A 16,432-nucleotide genomic window follows, 5' to 3' on the forward strand; every position below is an offset into this window, starting at 1 on the left:
AGGTGGATCGCCCCCGACCCCCGGTCGCCCCCGTAAGGGCCCTGGGCGGAGGCGTTCAGGCACGCCCCGGGGAGGTGTGGGGGGGTCTGCGGCATGGGGCAAAACACGCACGGTTGGCGACTCCTGAGCGTTCGCGGTCGGGGCCCCTGGTCCAAAAGCCACCTCACTTCGAGGGGGACACTCCCCCGTCGGTATGGGAGAGGGGTCACCGAGGCAGACCAGGCCGGTGGCAGAGGCCCCCCACGGGGCCGGCCGGCACCACGTCGCCGGCCCGGCCCCACCACGATCGCCCACACGACCGTGCAACCACCCCACCTCGGGCAGGGTGGGAAGAGCACAAGCCGTGCGCTCGCCTTTCGAAGTCCGCCACGCACACATCGTGGGGACGCCGAGACAACGCCCCCCGCCCGCCCACGCAGCGCAGGAGGATGCCTCTAGGCTTGCCCGCCTCGACCCCCCCCAACCCCAAGCACGCTGCTCGAGGGTGTACCCAACGCAGCAGACGCTGCAGCGGCGACCAGAGGGGGACGCCGGGAACGAGGACGACAACCACCGCTCGGTTTCGGGCACCTTGGAGAACAACCCGGTGCGCTCCGGGGGCACCACAAAAGGGCCACGCAGACCCAGCAGCCGCGCGCCAAACGGGGCGCGCGACCGGGCGGGCGGCACGGCCCCGCACCCGTCCGTCACGGGCAGGGGGGACCCCGGCCAGGCAACAGCCACACAGGGCGAGCGAGGGCTGCCCGCTGCGTCAAGAGGACTCACGACCCCCCGCCAACGCCACGAGGCCGAGGGCGGGGCGACCGCGGTCGGGCCGGATAGTCTCGCACCCGCGCCTCCCACGCACCGCCCACAGGCGGGGAAGGAGAGGTGAGGTGCCCGCGGGCAGAACGAGAAGAGCGGCCACCATTCACCACGAATGGACCGTCCCTCGCCTGGCACGCGGCTCAAGGCCCGGGAGAGCACGACGTCACCACATCGATCAGGCCCCGAGGACGGGGAGGGTTGGGGGAGGTCAGTCAGGCCGGCGAGGACAGCGATCCGAGGAGCCCGCTTCAGCCTCGCCAGCCCCGCCTCCCAAGCACAACCCAAAGACGAGGACCGCCTGACACGCAACGGCACAGAGCCAGCGGGGTAAGGGGGAAGGTTGCCGCAAACCTCCCCCCCCCCGGGTGCCGTCTCTCGAGGGGACAAGAGACCAACGCGAGAGGCGGGCACCACCGTCGGGACACTCCGACGCCCTAGAGCCGGCGCGCGGGCCCAGGCGGTCAGCTCAAAGGGAACAGGGCAGGGCGCTGGATCCCCACGAACCCAGAACCCTGTCCGCGTGCGGAGGCCCAACCCCTCCAGCGACAGTCGCCGAAGGACAGCGTGTCAGTACTAACCTGCAGGCGGAAGATGACGATATGAGGTGATCAAAAACACCGCGCAGGAAGACGGGGACCGAGCCACTTGAACACGCCTGCCCCCACGACACTCGACACGGCCACCTGTCCCCAGCACGTCCCCAGCGCCAGCAGACAAGGGGCACTCAGGGACATCTGGTCGGCCCCCGTGGCGTAGAGGGCCAGGGAGGCCCTCACCGTCCACGCGCGCCACCCAGGGCCCAGCACGGGGACTTGTGGAGGAGAAAACATCGGGACGGGACCGCCACGGCCCACGAGCGGCCGCGGGCCGACAGGGGTCGCCCTCGCCGGCCACCCAGGGCCACCCAGGGCCCGGTCCCCGGCCCCAGCACGGGGACTTGTGGAGGAGAAAACATCGGGACGGGACCGCCGCGGCCCACGAGCGCCCGCGGGCCGACAGGGGTCGCCCTCGCCGGCCACCCGCGCCACCCAGGGCCACCCAGGGCCCGGTCCCCGGCCCCAGCACGGGGACTTGTGGAGGAGAAAACATCGGGACGGGACCGCCGCGGCCCACGAGCGCCCGCGGGCCGACAGGGGTCGCCCTCGCCGGCCACCCGCGCCACCCAGGGCCCGGTCCGCGCCCCCAGAGTAGGACTCGGAAGAAGCCACGGACGACTGGGTGCCACTCACAGGGCTGTCCCTGCCTCCTGAGCGGGAACCAGGGAAAATGGGTAGGAAAGGCGAGGCCGAGGGAGAGGGACACGCATGCACGGGACGGCGGCCGGTCGCCGGACACCCTCCTCTCCCGCCCGCGTGTGCCGTCTCCTTCCTGTCCCCGCGGGGTGGGTCGGGTCTCCAAAGCGGCCACAGCGTGCTAGTCGACCTGCCCGGGCAGCCCCGCAAGCCGCCTGGCTGGCTGAGCCTGGAAGCGCGGCGACAACGTCCTCCCGCCACACAGCCCTGCAGGCCCAAGCTCTGCCTCCCAGATGTCCCAGCCGGCGTCCCGGCACGAACCAGATGGCCCCGCGAAGGCTGCTTGCTTCCCGGAACTCAGCCTCGCTCGCATCGGGGACTGTCCCCTGCTTTGCCTGCTGCACCGAAGATTCAGAGGACAAGAGACTTGTAGAAAAGCGGCCGCCAGGTGGAGCCCGACCACAACCGGCGCCAGCCACCAGAGGTCTGCTGCAAAACACGGGGCAACCCTCTGGAGCCCATCATTTCAGAGTCCAGAAGGTCCCCCGGGGGCATCAAACACAGTCCCCCTACTCCCCACGGAAGCCATCGAAAAATGACGGGTCAGTCTAGGGCCACGCCACCCTGAACGCGCCCAATCTCGTCTGATCTTGGAAGCTAAGCAGGCCCCGGCCTGGCTAGCACTGGGATCAAAGAAAGGATGGGTCGGCCCGACCACCGACATCGTCCACCAAACCCGTCTCTGCACAGACCACAACATAGCCGAGAGACAGACAGGCAGAAACAGAAACAGAGAAAGGGAGAGAAAGGAAAAGAACAGAAAGAAAAGAGACGGAGAAACAGAGAGAGAAAGTCAGAAAGAAAAAAACAGTAAATAAGAAAAGACAGGAAGAGGGCACGGGGAAGAAAGAAAAAGGAAGGGAGGAAGGAGATAGGAAACACAGAAAGACAGAAGGAAAGAAGAAATAAGGAAAGAAAAGACAGGCAGAAAGAAAGAGAATGAGAAAAAGGGAGGAAGGATGGAAGCAGAAAGAAAGAAGAAAGAAAGAAAGACAGACAGACAGACAGACAGAAGGAGGGAAAGAAAGAAAAGAAAAAGAAAGGAAATTAAGAGAGAAAAAGAAAGAGCACGGAAAGATGGAAAGAGAAAAAGATAGAGAGAAGGAAGGAGAGAGAAAGTATAGAAAGAGACAGAAAGGAAGAAGGAAGGAGAGAGAAAGGAGAGAATGAGAAAGAAAGAAGGTAGGAAAGTAGAAAGGGGGAAGAAAGATGGAAAAAACAGAGATAGAAACACAGGATAACAGGAGAAAGGAAGAGAGGAAAGAAAAATGGAAAGAAATACGGAAGGAAGGAAGGCAGGCAGGCAGGAAGGAAGACAGGAAGACTGAAAGAAGGAAACAACAAAGAAGTAAAGAAAAGGCAGAAGGAGGAAGAGAAAGAAAGAAAGAAAGAAAGAAAGAAAGAAGGGGGGGGGAGAGATGATAGGATGAGAAAACCTTTCTGTCGTGGAATCATAAAACCCCTTCCTATCTTAGGATCATGAAACCCAGGGTGGAACTATGATACACTTCACATTCTCAGAGCACGCCGGCTGGTGAAACAAAGAAAGAAGTCGGGGACAAAGAGAACACATTCACGGGGCCTGGCCGGAGGCCAGGGTGGGGCGGCCCGAGGCTGTCGCCAGAGCCATCTCTGTGGCAGGACGTCGCAACACGCCTACCGGATTTTCCCATAACGCTCGCCCGCCGCCAGGTGACCCCCGTCATCCACCGATCCAAGTGTCAGCCTGGAAAGGACGGGCTCCCTCGTGGGGGAGGGAGCGTGGGGGCGGGAGTGGGTACACACTGGGTCGCAGGCCTCCTCCCGGCCCCTCTCGGACCACGTCTCTCAGCCCTCGGGCACACTCCCCACCACTAGTCGACCAGAGAGCCCCCGGGGGCGGGGGGCCGGAGGGGGGCGTCCACGGCAGGGAGAGAGGACAGGGACCCATCGGCCCGTGCTAGATGCCACGGGTGGAGGCAGGACCTGCTGAAGACACACGAACAGTACGGAGAGGTTCAGAGCGGGGCCTAGGCGCAGCCACTCACGATGATTGGACAGACAGTTGGACTATCTGTCACGGTGGACCGAAGCGCATGAAGTGGGCGCTCCCGGAAACGGCGTGTGTGTGTGTGTGTGTGTGTGTGTGTGCGCGCGTGCGCGTGCGCGTGCGCGTGTGCCTGTGTGTGGGAGGGAGAGAGAGAGAGAGAGAGAGATGGGAGAAGACGGTCGGTACATTCACTCACTCCTGTACCCGGGCCAGTCGTTTCTCCCGAAGGACAGAAATCCATAAAACACCCACGTCTAAAGAGTGTTTACACAGAGCTAACCCTAGGTCGAATCAGTCAGGAGTCGAGTGCGGGGAATCCTATGGTCCCAAACTGGGACTCCAGTCCCGGCCCCATAGCAAAAGGGGGTCATTTCTCAGAAAACGCACGCACACAGAAACGGGTAACGTTTATACAATTTTATACCGTGGTAGTGACTTCCTTCCCCGAGCCCGTGTTCTTAGGATCGGTCTCACTACATAGTACTTTTTTTTTTTTTTTCTGAGCTTTATTTTATTTTATTGTAATTTCATTAGAGATGGTGGGTTTCGTTGTTTTCGTGCACAATAAGAGATGACACTACAAAATGATGATTTTTTTTGATTTTCAGACAGCTCATGAAGCACCCCCTTACTGAGCTTGTTCACCTTTGCAATTTGTTTCAAATGCCAAATGACCACAGAATGAATGCTCAACATTGAGTTCTTCGGCAACTTCTCCTGTATTTGTAAGAGGATCAGCTTCAATCATTGCTCTCAATTGTTTGTCGTCAACTTCTGATGGTCGGCCACTGCGCTCCTCTTCTTCAGGGCTCTCGTCTCCTTGCAAAACTTCTTAAACCACCACTGCACTGTACATTCCTTAGCAGTTTCTGGGCCAAATGCGTTGTTGATGTTGTGAGTTGTCTCCGCTGCTTTATGACCCATTGTCAACCTGAATAATAAAATCATTTGAATTTTCTTTTTGTATAACATCATTTCCATTGTCTAAAATAAATATAAAATAAACAGCAGATACTAAGTCCTTAGCAAAAAAACATAAAGTGAGAAATGTGGATTAAAATAATATATAACATAACCATATTTATTTAAGAATTTATTCCAATATCAAACGGCAAATGTTAGCAGTGCTAAAACCACAATTACTTTTGCACAAAGCTAACACAAATTAAAGTAATAATAAATATCTTTTTTCCTCTTAAAATTGACAAAAACTGAAAATATTAATATCTAGTGATGGTGAAGAAATGGGGAAGTGGATATTTACATATTGTTGCTTGTAGTATACTTCGAACAAATTATTTGAGAAGTAATTTAGTAGTACTTGCTATAATTCAAAACAAGGACATCATTTGCATCAGCATTTCAACTTCTAGCAATCTAGGTCATGAAAATAAAAGCCTAAGTGTGTAAGGGTATATATGTGCAGCTGGATTTTTGTATTATAAGCAACATTGAAAAATTTGAAACAATCTAAATATACATAAAGAAATGACTGAATAAACTACATTGCCACCATATAATTGAGTATTATGCAACCAATATATAAGACAAATCTACATATTGACTTGGTAGTGTAAGCCAAATTTTACCTCAGTAACTACATAATGACTCCATTCTCGGAAACATAAAAGTGTGTGGTTATTTATACATATAGATTTCTTGCATATACTCAAGAAAATGTCACAAAGGAACTTAACATAGGCCACCTTGGGGAAGATGGAATTTGATGAGTGGGTGATAGAACAAATGTTCACTTAACAACTTTAGATAATTGTTTTAAAGTAGTGGAATTGCAAATTATTTTTCATTTTTGTTGTTTTCTAGCATTTTTCTGAAATAGAGAGCAACTAATGGCTGGATCAGGATCCTGGAGGAGACTGTAGAGGAAGGAACCAAGGGTATAAGCGGAAGGACGCACTTCAAACACAATGAATACTTCACTCTGCAAGTGCGTGACAAGAGGGAAGAATTGGTGGGGATGTAGGTCTGCAGGGGTGCAAGAGGTAGGGTCGGAGAGTTAGGAGTGGAGACATCTTGCCTGATGACCCTGAGTTCTCAGTAAAAATGAGAAGAAAACCTGGGCTTGAGGAGAGTGGTGAAGGTTTGGAGTCGTCAAAGAGGAAAAGATGCTGACCAATGACAAGTGAGGAAAAATGCACCTGTGAAGTTTTTCTTATCTAGGCCTAGCGGTGGCCCCTCACTGCAAGACACTAACAGCAAGACAGGCTAACGATGCAGTCTTGGTTTCTTGCCAGAAAGAGGAGAATGGATTCGGTGGACTGCCATCATTGTCTGCCACGTTGTGACTACCTTGGATGTTTTCTGTAACGCAGATCACTTTTCCTACCCCCTCACGCATCCATATTCAATTTGACACTCACCCATCCTCAATTTGAAATTCATTTTTTAAATGTTATTATTTATTTTTTTAGTTGACAAAATTGCATACATTTACGGTGTACAACATAATGTTTTACAATATGTATATGTTGTGGAATGGCTAAACCAAACTAACATATGCATTACCTCATATACTTTTTTGTGGTGAGAACATGAAAAATCTACTGTCTTAACAATTCAAGTTTTTTTTTTTAATGAAGACATCATACACTTATTGGAGCTAAAAATGACCTTTGAAATAAGCATTGTATCTATTAAGCAAAAATTACTCCTATGGAAGGTGATAGCATGATAGATAACATAAACATATTGCAAATAATTTTATGCGAAATGCATAAAAGAGCATGGGTGAATAATTTGAACTGATGCATTTTTTTAGTACCAGGAGCTTCTCCAAATTCTAAACTTTGCACCACATTCACGATCTTCAAAACACTATCCAAGGATACACCATGCTTTTGGAAGGACTACACTGCCCTCTACAGCTTCAGCATTAAGTAATTCCGTTTGTGGGGAAAAACCAGCAGTTGAAACATCAACACGGAAGTGTGTGCGATTAACATGCCTCAGAAATTCACTTTTCCTTCTTGAACTGAATGAAAGTATTAAAATTTTAATAAAATTTTATAAATTATATTTATTTTAATAAATAAAATGAAAATATTAGAATAAAGATCACATTTTAAGCAAAGTGTACTACAGTATGTATAACAGCTAACTATTTATGTAAAAAGATACTAAATATAGAAAAAGATGCATATATGTGCATATCTGTACATTATTTTGAGGAGAATCCTTTAGGAAATGACACAGTTGCCTACAGGGAGGCAAACTGGCATCTTAGGGGTTAAATATGAGATTTATTTTTCACTGTGGATCTTATTGTAAAACTTGAACTTTTTGATCATACACATTCATTAATCTTTCCAGTAAGAAAAGAGTTAATCAGTAAAACTTTACTAATAATTACCTACCAGAGAAGTTTTATGCATCCAAATGTTAAGCATCTCTTTCCAGAAATTACATAACTTCAGATGAGTTATGTAATCTTTGTGCCTGCCGTGACCACTCAATTTAAATTAAAGCATACCTTCCTTAACTCTAGATTACCTTATTAGCTACAGCCCAACATCTTCACAATATAGCCACAAAAAGGGTAGTGTACACTAGCTCACATTTGGATAACAAAACAAATCTTGAATGAGTACACTCTATTTTATATCCTGTTTTTATCTATTAACTATTTTTTTTAAGTTGAGAGAAACTAATTTTTATGGTTAAAATATTAATTATGAAATAGTATACAATGAAAGGTAAATCTATTTCCAACTCAGTCCTTCTCGCCAAAGGAAGCTAGGTACATTCTATATATCTTTCCATAAATTATGCCAATAAGTATTTATTGAGTGATGGAATAAGCAATATTTTAATTGAATGTTTATTCTGTGCCAAGCATCTTTCTAGGTGCAGTGGATAAGGAGTAAACAAAACTGTCACTGACCTCATAGAGTTGACACTCTAGTGAGAGGAGGCAGATAATATATACATAAATTAATACATACATACAATGTCTAAAAGTTATAAGTGATATTTAAAAAGGAGAAGGTCAAAGGAACATAAGTAACATACAAGTGAGTTGCTGTTTTATGCAGAGAAAGCTTTGAGAGGATGACATTTAACCACATATTGGATTCAATGGGAAGGAGGACACACGGGTATCGGAGTAAGTGCCTACCAGCCAGAAAGAACAACCAGCACAAAGGCCTTAAGAGGAAGTCTGTATAGGATTCAAGAAAATGCCAGGCCAGGTGCAGTGGCTCACACCTGTAATCCCAGCACTTTGGAAGGCTGACGTGGGAGGATCACTTTTGCGGCCAGGAGTTTGAGACTAGCCTGGGCACCACAGCGAGACCCCATCTCTATTTTTAAAAATATATATATGTTTCTAAAAGAAAATAATAAAAAAATTACAGCTGACTACTTTGTTAGAAACCATGCAAGCAAAAATGAGTGGAGTGAAATATCTAAATTATTGAAAAAAAAAAAACCCACCAACCTAGAGTTATATATCTGGCAAAATTATTCTTCAAGAGAGAGGAGAAATTAAAAGGAAAACAAAACTGACAAGAGGCCAGTGTGGCTGGTGTGTAAGGCCAGAGTACTGATAAGGAACAAGATCACATAAGGCCTGGGAGACAAATGCAAGACTTGTGTTTTATTTTTAGAGAATCAGAGGGTACAGGGGAAGCTTTGGGGGTCTTCAGAGAGGAGAGGTATGACCCAACTTACATTTTTTAAAGGCTCCCTCAAATTGCTAGGTTGAGAATAGACTGGCAGTGGAGGTGGGAAAAGGTAGAAACAGAGATGAGTTCAGTGTCAGATGATGGCATTTTGTACCAGGTGGCTAGCATAAGCTGTGACAAATGGTCATATTTGGGAATATTCTCAAGGTAGCCCCACAGAATTTTCAGGTACATCGAATGCAGACTTTGAGAGAAAAGGAGAAGTTGAGCAGCATGACTGGATACCTGGAAGGATGATGGACGTGCCCTCAATTGAGATGCAGAAAACTGCTGAGAAAGCAGTTGGTGAGAAAGAGATTATGAATCAGTGTTGGACATTTTAAGTTTAGAGTACCTATTAGATATCTAAGATGGGAGAAATTACGCCATATGTTTGCTGCTGAGACTGGCTTATTAGAGCAGGAGAAGATGCCGAGGCAGAAGAGAGAGGAGTAAGGAGGGGAAAGGATCTAGTGTACACATGGAGAGATCTTCAGGGGGGGATAATGGTTGTTCATCTAGACACAACCGGGAAGGCAGGTATGTGGCCACAGGCACAGGTAGGTGGACAGATAGGTTGACAGGAGCTAGTGCAGAGTCTCTTCTGGAAGCTTCCGTTTTCATAGTGAAATAAAGAAATTCTTGTTTGAAGGAATTAATAAATCCCTTTTTACTCTCTTGCTTAAAACCCTCCCCAGGCTTCCTCTCACCATGAGAATAAGATCCAAGTGTTTTATCACAGCCCACAAGTCCCCACAGGATCTGGCCCCGCCCACCTCTCTCCATTGCCCCAAATGCTCCAGCCACAGGGGCCTTCCTTCTGTGTCTCAGACCCATGACAAACTCAGACAACCACGGGTTCACCCTCTGTCTGGTACACCCTCTCTCTTATCCTCATCACGTAAGTTTTACCTCAAAGTTCACCTCCCCAGGCCTTTCTTGAATTTCCCATCTAGAGTGTCCCCTCCTCCCACCATGAATTATTTTACTCATTTATTCTGTATTGTCTGCTTCGTCCCACAAGAATGTGTTTCCTAAGAAACTAGCACCCCTACTCCTGGCTCCCCCTCCCCCTCTCTTCTCTTTCCTGATTTGGCTTTAGTTTTCTTCTCAGTACTCGAGCTCAGTCACTATTTCTTGACGAACAATTTTGACAATTTAAATGAAAAAATGGTTATAGAGCATATAGTAGAGAGCCTGGCATATAGTAAATATTTGATAAATGTTACCTGCAATGGTGATGGCAACAAAGACAGCCACGGCAACAACCAGAAGCACAACGCTGAAAGGCTGATGCCTCCTCTGTACTCTTGGACCAATTCCCTTTTGTCTCATCAGAGACTTTCATTGATCATGTCCTTCTTCCTCTTGATAGCATCCTTCCCTTCAAGTAAATATTAACATGTGCAATATTAGCCCACCATTAAAAACAAAAACAGTTAAAACATACCTTCCTTAACTCTGGGTCTTATTAGATACAGCCAAGTGTCCTCATAGTTTAGCAATTAAAAAAAATATTCTATACTAGTTCACAACTGGTTAACCAAAACAAATCTTGAATAAGTAAGACTTATTTTTATTTCACACTCTTATCTAGTGACTAGTTTCTTTAAATTGAAAAAAACTACTTAATATTTGCATGGTTACAATATTAATAACTATAAAATTATATTCAATAAAAGATCTATTATCTAATTCAGTGCTCACTCTGCAAAAAACTGGCATATCTGTGTATCTTTCCAGAAATTATATACGCATATCCACACATATAAATATCTTTTGAAAATACCAATATGCACACAATTCTACACCTTAGGTTTCCTTTAGTTAATAGGTATCATGACTAGCTTTCAAAAGTACACATAAAGAGCTATATCATTACTTTTACTGGCTACGTAGTGTTCCATTGGGTATGAGTGTAATGTCATCCATTTAACTAGTGCCATATTTACTGGCATTTAATGTGTTTCTAGTCATTTGTTCTTGTAAAGAATGCTGGAATTAATAGTCTTGTATACGTGTATGCATATTCATGTATACATTTAATATACACATACTTTTTCAAATATATCCATACATAAATTCTTAAAAGTACAATTGCTGGCATAAAAAGCATACGTGTCTTCATTTTTTATCAATATTGACAAATTACTTTCTAAATATTAATAAATTTTTTAAATCAGTAGATTTTTTGACTCCTCTAAACTATGAACAATTACTAAGTGCTTTGTTTCACATTATTGTCGAGGGATAGCGGATAATTATTTATATTCCCTGTATCAAAGCAGAAAAGGACTGAAACCACTTTTAAAGAAAATGTTAGTACCTTCTACGATACATACAGTTGTCCCCCCTTATCCAGGGTTTCACTTTCCACAGTTTCAGTTACCTATGGTCATCCATGGTCCAAAAATATTAAATGGAAAATTCCAGAAATAAACAACTCATAAGTCTTAAATTGCACACTGTTCTTTCTGTACTGAAATCTCTCACCACCCCACACAGTAGGTGAATCATCCTTTGGTCCAGTGCGTCTCTGCTACACATGCTACCAGCCTATTAGGCACTTAGTAACCATGTCCATGATCAGATCAAATCCTCTGTCCTGGTTCCACGGTGTTTGTGTTCAAGTAACTCTTATTTTACTTAATAGACTTAATAGTAGAATTAAATAAATACTACATAATAGTGGTCCCCAAACTCAAGAATAGTGGTGCTGGCAATTCGATATGCCAACGAGAAACTGTAAAGTGCTTCCTTTAGGCAGAAAAATGAAAGTTCTAGACTTAATAAGGAAAGAAAAAAATTATATGCTGAGGTTGCTAAGATCTACGTTAAGTGAAAGTCTTCCTCAGTAAAACTGTGACAAAGGAAAAAGAAATTCTTGTATAGCATATAGAGGGTTCAGTACTACCTGTGGTTTCCAGCATCCACTAGGGGGCTTGGAATGTATCCCCCTCAGATTGGGGAGAGGAAGGGGAAAATACTGTGTTTAAGACAAAGGAAAACCAAGCACTATTTTGGGGAAAGAGATTCTGTATTTAGAATAGCTCAGTGTTGGAGATAAGTTCTGTGTGCCTCTGCATAGGCTCCTTGCTTACCCAGTTTGAACCAGTTAGGTGGTAAAGAAGAAAGGATGAGGTCACTCATTGCTGACGCCATAACTTTGAGCACCGATGGTTCTGCAGTGGTGACTGACCTGCACGATCCTCCTAATGATCCTGAAATTCAGGATCTGTGATAGTTGGGCTCACTTAGAATTTCATTTAAACTTCTTATGTAGTTGTAATTCAAGTAATGTTTTTAAAGTTTTAACATGGATGTCCAAGTTTCAAGCTGGTGTACAAATCTTGGCACAGACTGCTGTAAGCCTTGAGAAAGATAAGAGAGTTTAACAGGGGTGTGCTTTCTTTTGAAGCTGTACATTTTCTTTGATCTTTCAAGAATAAAGTAATTGTATATGGTAAAAAAAAAAAAAAAAAAAGTAGCTTTCTCTTCCAGCTAATGAAAGTATCAACACATTAAATGAACTTTTCCAGTCCTCAGTAGTTCTTTCCCCTAAGTCAGCCTCTTAGAAACTCACAGCCTATGGAAACAAGAGTTAAAGACACAGAAAGAAAAAAAATCTAAACTCAAATAGTTTGTCAGGAGCACAACGAGCTTCTTACCTTTCTAGACCGGCCAGTGAGTTTCAACTTTCGTCGTTTGAGGTTTTTTTCTTTCTTTCTTTCTTTTTCAAACTCTTGGTGTGGTTTAAAAAAAAAAAATCGTAATTCTCTTTTAGTGGAAAAGTACATGTCCCTGCCTTGTTTCTTCTACAGATTGCAAACTCTTCAAGGGAGGGGGTGGAGGATAGTGTTCAGGGGCTTTTAGCAAATAGCAGTGTCCGGCTATTACCGAGACGGCCGCTCTCTGTCAGGCCACCATCCCGTCCATGCGAACCCCTCCCGCTCGCCGCCAGACTACGTCAGGTGTGCGCCGCCTGCCATCGCGCTCCCCCGCACCGCCCCGCAGGTGGACTCGTCCATGACGTCACGAGACAGCGACCCAATCAGAGGCGGCGTTTTGGAAATTTTCAACTTAAAGGCGGGTCTGCCCTTGCGCCCTGAAGCGCCGGCGGCGGAGGGTTTTGGCCACTTTCCTGGGGCCTGGCGTGAGAAAGCTGGCGGAGGAAGGCCCCGTGGCGGTCTGCGTGCGAGTCCGGCCGCTCAGCAGCAGGTAGGTGGCCCAGACCGCGGCGGGGCGCGCACGGCTGCCGGCGGCGCGGGCCCGAGGGGGAGGGGCGAGTGCTCCAGCCTTTCCCAGAGCTGCTTTCCGGGGTTTGCTTGTCTGTGAAGTGACAGGGAAGGATCCGAGATCTGGGAGATAACTTCCAGCTGCGAGATTCACTTAAATCTAATGTGGGCTCGCTGACGTTGAAGACCTTCACCTGCTGTTTTTCTGACATCTGAGCCTCCTTACCCCATTCCACGCCCTAAAGAAGTCGTATGGGAGAGTGTGGTCATTTTAAGCTTAAATGGCTACCTCTAAACTCCCTGAGGGCAAGGACTAGCCTGTCGCATTGCATTCAATAGGCACTCAAGACTGCATCCATTCAGTCGTGCTACAAATACTTATCTATCTGCATATATGTATTTTAGTACACCGTTACAGCACTGAACAGACGCTACCACATTGCCCTGTGGATCTTCCATTCTAGTGGAGAGACAGAACATAAAGTTAAAAATATAGAGTGTTAAGTGGTTATATGTAAGTAATAAATGCTATGGAGAAAAACAAGGAAGGGGAATAAATGAAGTCAGTTTGTTTTAGTAGCCTCTGGTCCTCGACCCCAAAGGCTAACGTTTTCTGTGTTTGAGAAATTTTTATTGAACACAGCGTTTAATTACAGAGAATATCAAGATCTGGGATTTCCTGGTTTTAAGGAGCTCCTTATCTAATACATTAGAAGACATCAACATAAAGAAGCCATTACAATAGGTTGTGACAAGTGTTATGATGGGCAGGTGGAGAATGTTTGCTAAAATGATTAGTCCATAAGAGAGATGACAGTTTGGGTGGGGTGGGCTCGTGTCAGGAGAGTCCTGACAGTTTTCACAAGTGAAACAATAGATAAGTTACTTACTGGAAAGGAAGGTCAGAATATTCTAGGCTGTAAGAGGTTAAATCTGTCATTTTGAGAAGAACTTCAAGTAGAGCTTAGGGTTCATGTAGAAATTTAGAGGACAATGAGGTTGGAGAGTGAAATGGCATGATCCAGGTCTCATGTGCTATGCTAAGGATTTCATAAGTTTCCAGAAAGTTTTCAAGAGTTTTAAGCAAGAGGGACATAATCAGTTTCATTTTTAATCTATCCTCTCAGCTGCCAGTGTTGGGTGAAAGGGTGAATGAATGGTTTCACAAGAAACTCCCATGACAGGGCAGGAGGCACTGAAACCCCATTTAAGAGGGCTGAATCCTCAAAGCTGGATTTTGCATCTTTCTCTTATAAGTGATGTATTATTACTATCTTTTAAAATAATCTTCAACAGGGCATGGTGGCCTATGCTCATAATCCTAGCACTTTGGGGACTAAGGTGGGAGGATCCCTTGAGGACAGGAGTTCAAGACCAGCCTGGGCAACATATGGATACACCACTGCTCCACCCCCTACAAACAATACAAACATGGTGACACAGGCCTGTAGTCCTGTCTACTTGGAATGCTGAGCCAGGAGATCACTTGAGACCAGGAGTTTGAGGTTGCAGTGAGCTATGATTGTACCCCTGCACTCTAGTGCCAGCAACAGGGCAAGACGCCATCTCAAAATAAAATAAAATCTTCTTGAGAAGATGAAATCTTAAATTATCCTTCCTATAACATAACTTTTATGACCAATTATGCTAAAATGCAGTATTATATTTTTACAGAAGAAGAACTTGGACAAACTGCCCAAGTTTACTGGAAAACTGACAATAATGCCATTTACCAAGTTGATGGAAGTAATTCCTTCAATTTTGGTAAGATATAAGAGCATCAAAAATTAGCTTGCTATTCTTTTGCTATTAAGAGTACAGAAGGCTTGTCACTAATACTAGATTTATTACTAAAGATCAGACTAAGGTTTTTGTAAACTGCTTCATTGAAAATGAAAAATTGTTTAGCCATCATGTATGATACGTGAGATAATAAATTGATATTTAAAGCACAGTTATATAATTTGTATGCAGACAAATTCCAGACCCCATGTGCAACCACTGTGGTCTACTGCCTTGTAAAAACACATAGGATCATTAACTTGTAGTATATTTTTTGTCTTTGAGGACCAAAACATTTTACCTCAAGGAGAGGTTTTTTCAAAGGACCAAAAAGTTGAAGAAAATACTGTCTTAAATATTTTATCATCCTAGATTGACAATTTTATTTCTTTGGGTAATTACTAGTTCAGAATGAAAACACATTTGATTTGTTTGGTTTAACTTCAAATGTGTTGTTGTTTTGCATATCATGTCTTTCATAGTAATGAAACTACTAAAAATGTGTGTGAAGAAATAGCAGCACCAATCATTGATTCTGCCATACAAGGCTACAATGGTTTGTATTCGCTCAGTGTTGCAGAAACATTTTAGTCTTGGGTGTCTGTGCAACATGTATTGATAGTTCTATCCACTGCAGATTCATTTTAAATCTTTGTGTGAGTGCATTTTGTTTGTTCAGGGACTATATTTGCCTATGGGCAGACTGCTTCAGGAAAAACGTATACTATTATGGGTTCAGAAGATTACTTAGGACTTATGCCCAGGGCAATTCATGACATTTTCCAAAAAATTAAGAAGGTAAATAACTTAGCTGAATTTCTAGTATATACTGGTAAAAGTAGCAACAATCTTAGTGTTTTTCTTGCGTAATAATAAAAGGAAGTAAATTTACAGTTATCTCTTGATTATCCATGGGGAAAGAAGAGAGGCATAACATAGATTTACTTTTATCCCAACAAACTTACTTTTTAAAGCTTAAAGTTCTTTTATTCTTTCCCTTGAATCCTGCAACAGTAATACTTTCAACAAAAAGTAGTCATTAAGGAACAGGCATATGTACAAGCCGCCATGATAGGTATACAGAAGGCAATCAAGAACTGTGGGTTGACTGACTGACGGGTAGGAAATAGCCCAATGGATGGCTTAGGGAAGAATGTTCCAGGAGGAGACCTGTATGTACAAAAGCTTGGAGTTGTGAAGCAGCATGATATGTATTCTTTGGACTCAAGATTTTCTGGTAGCAGGGGCATTTTAAACCACATTGAGGGATTTAAATGTGACATTATGCTAGGGACAAAGAAAAGCCATATATGTGACATCAGAATTGCAGTTTAGAAAGATGTAGCTGCTGTGCTGATCACATTGGCTGGGCCTCCACAAGGATTGTGGCTCCGGAAAAGAAACAAATTGGATAAAGTGGAGAGCTATTTGAGAGGCAGACTCAACAGGACTTTGTGATTGGAATTTAGGGGCAGGGAAAGGGAGATGTCCAGAATGACATGCAAGTATTGCTTGCCTTCCTGGATAGCAGGTGGCAGTATTCATTGAGTGAAGGGACACTGAATGAAGAGCAATGGAGATACTGAACATTTTATTTGGTACTTC

At 45.2% G+C, this 16,432-nt stretch overlaps 1 long non-coding RNA gene across 1 annotated transcript; it reads right to left on the reverse strand.

Moving 5' to 3' along the window:
* Nucleotides 1-4,683: 4,683 nt before the first annotated feature.
* Nucleotides 4,684-12,744, reverse strand: LOC138374803 (uncharacterized). Its single transcript, XR_011231404.1, has 3 exons — nucleotides 12,479-12,744; nucleotides 10,040-10,194; nucleotides 4,684-5,059 (listed from the first exon to the last, which is right to left on the reverse strand). It is a non-coding gene; the product is annotated as an uncharacterized lncRNA (long non-coding RNA).
* Nucleotides 12,745-16,432: the final 3,688 nt, after the last annotated feature.

Source organism: Eulemur rufifrons, chromosome 24, assembly GCF_041146395.1.
Source record: "Eulemur rufifrons isolate Redbay chromosome 24, OSU_ERuf_1, whole genome shotgun sequence".
In the NCBI taxonomy this organism is placed as follows: Eukaryota; Metazoa; Chordata; class Mammalia; order Primates; family Lemuridae; genus Eulemur; species Eulemur rufifrons.